At 36.9% G+C, this 2,611-nt stretch overlaps 1 long non-coding RNA gene across 1 annotated transcript; it reads left to right on the top strand.

The window, feature by feature from the left end:
- The first annotated feature begins 395 nt into the window (after positions 1 to 395).
- Positions 396 to 1,127, top strand: LOC122058806. Its single transcript, XR_006133940.1, has 2 exons — positions 396 to 579; positions 661 to 1,127. It is a non-coding gene; the product is annotated as an uncharacterized LOC122058806 (long non-coding RNA).
- The last annotated feature ends 1,484 nt before the right edge of the window (positions 1,128 to 2,611 follow it).

Below are 2,611 nucleotides of genomic sequence, written 5' to 3'. Positions count from 1 at the left end.
ATTTATTCTGGATGGAATTTCCATGTTTGGATTCAAATTTCTAATAAATCTCTAAAGGTTAATTATCCCCATTCCCTCATGTCACTTAGCAAATTAAATTTCTTTTGGAGCATCAGTGAAAAATTAATTGAATATATGCAAAATTGTCTTTTGTATACATCCTTGCTTTAGTCTGATTGTTTCAATTGAAGAAGAGGGGTGGGGCGATTTAAGGACTTTTTGGGGTTTTCAAACCAACCATGCGATCAGGATGGGGACCATGGCTCTAGCAGGAAAAAAAATCAAGTTCTAGAGGGAATTATACTAGTATAATTCCTCAAGAAGTTCTCTTTTTCATGGCATATCCAACACCAAAGTTCGAATCAGACAGTATAAAAGTGGATTGCAAGGTCTACAACACCTAAACCATGAGATGGAGAAGGGCAGGCAAATATAAGGGTAGAGAAGAATAACAGGGTGATTGTCCTTTGGCAGGGAGACGAGCCACGCCTAGTCTGCCAAAGGAGAATTGCCCTGCCATTCACCCACACAATAATCTACTGGCATTGTGGCAAAGCAACATTGAATACCAACATTCTGGTCTGTTTTTACGCTTCTTCTTCTTCATTTTTCTTCTTTTAAGCCTTCTGATTGGTAGTTTTTTTTCCTCTCTGTTGGCAGGTATAGCTTGATAAATCTTTGAGTTGGTGGATACATAGAGCTGAATTACAGTTTAAGGAAACTCGAAGGGGTTGGTCCATTGGTGAACTGTTATGGGTAAAATGCCTCATGAAGCGTCTTATTTGTATTTGAATCACCATGGCGGCACCTTTGGGGTCACTTACAACAGGATTAATTTGACTTTCCAGTTAATCCTGCTAATGACCCGGCCCAGTGATTGTAGGGTCGGCTGGACCCGGGGGAATAGCTGAAGTACAGTTGAAAGCTGATCAAAATTCAGTTAATTAGGAGCTTTGCCAAGAGAATGTCATGTTTATTTCCTACAATAACTTTTGAGTATCAGAATATTAGGCAAATTAGTCTAGTTAGCCAATTCTATTAAGGTTATGTGACGCAAGATCAACTTGAATTTTCTGTAATGGAGGGTTCAGCTCCCTTGGTCTACACTTGAATAATAAATTCTTGCCGCAAAGTCTTTTGTTTCATCATAGTTTCTTTTGAAACTCTTATACATAGATTACTTGGACTGAATAAGTGTTAGTTATAATATAGTTTGTATAATTGACAGCTCTGAAGGTATCAAAAATGAGAATGTAAATTGACTTTCAATAATCCTGACTTCTCTAATGTAATCATTTATATTAGGGGTAAAAATAATGTCATTTGGCCAAGGCCAACCTGAAAATATTAAAACTCTAGAAAATAATTTGGAAGATTCCAACAGGAATCCAATGGAATACACCCGGATTAAGAATAAACCAGTCTTAATACACAACTGGAAAGAGTTTAGGGTGAAGCTGGAAGTGAAAATGACCTTCAAAACCTAATAGCAGATCAAGAAATAGAAAATCTGAATCCATTGTAAACTTCAGACAATAAGGAGAACAAAATCATTGAATCCATTGGGACCTCATTGAACTCCACCATAGAAGTCGCGGGGGGAGAGAGAACCCCACTTCAACAATGCAAGGAAGAAAGAACCCTAGGTAGGGTTTTTTTAGATCAAGATGTAGCTAATTAATAATGAAAGGTTTCAGGCTATCTGACAAGTTACATCCTTACCGTACAGCCAAAAGAAAAAGGGCTCTTGAAAGGTTAGTGAAGAAATAAAGGGACATGGCTCATTTTGAGATGGTTAGAATTATCTGATTAGAAAGATTAGAAAGTTCAGTCTGATTAGAATATATATACACCTCTTTCTCCAAAAGGGGAAATCTTTCCATGAATGCATATCAATCTCTACTAATCATTGACCCTAACATTAATGGAATTCAACGAGAATCAATGGGAACGTCCACAGTTGACTACTTTCTTGAAGGTTTGAACTTCTAAAACAACAACCCAGTTGATCCAACAAGCAAGCAAAAGCAGAATGGATATTCCACCTCCACAAGAAGCATATTCTATGTAACATTTGCTTTCAATGCATACAACTTCTTCTATTTTCTTGGGTTTCTTGGTCCCGATGCTTTATTCCTGATTTCCACTTCCTCGTACATAAAGTTACTAAGAAAAATTTTGTTTTAACAGAGTGCTTACAAGTTGGAAGAAGCACACTTGCTTATATCCTAGTTTTGCCAGAATGAGCTACACTCTTGTAAACATCAGAAGGAATGATAGTCTTAGAATATTCTCTCTAAGATAATGGGAAAAAAGAAGCATAAAGGGCAGCGTTGCCCCTACACCCAGATGAAAAGGTGAAAATTCATTCATGTTGATGCTTCTACTAGTGTTCCTATTGATCCATGCGCTGGTGTAAAAGCTACACTACCATTTAGGAAACCCTCTCTCTAACGAAGATAATGGCACTTCTACCGTAAAAAAAAAAAAGGTGCGCATTTCCATATTTTTTTTCTTTTGGGAAAGAGAACCCTATCTATGTCATGTGTCCACCTCTCTCTTTCTTCATGTGAAAAGATATCTCTATCCCTTTTATTTATTTTTTTTTTTT

The sequence above is a fragment of the Macadamia integrifolia genome, chromosome 13 (genome assembly GCF_013358625.1).
Source record: "Macadamia integrifolia cultivar HAES 741 chromosome 13, SCU_Mint_v3, whole genome shotgun sequence".
Lineage (NCBI taxonomy): Eukaryota > Viridiplantae > Streptophyta > Magnoliopsida > Proteales > Proteaceae > Macadamia > Macadamia integrifolia.
Note: the sequence above shows the minus strand (reverse complement) of the source record. Positions and strands in the feature narration are given on the sequence as shown.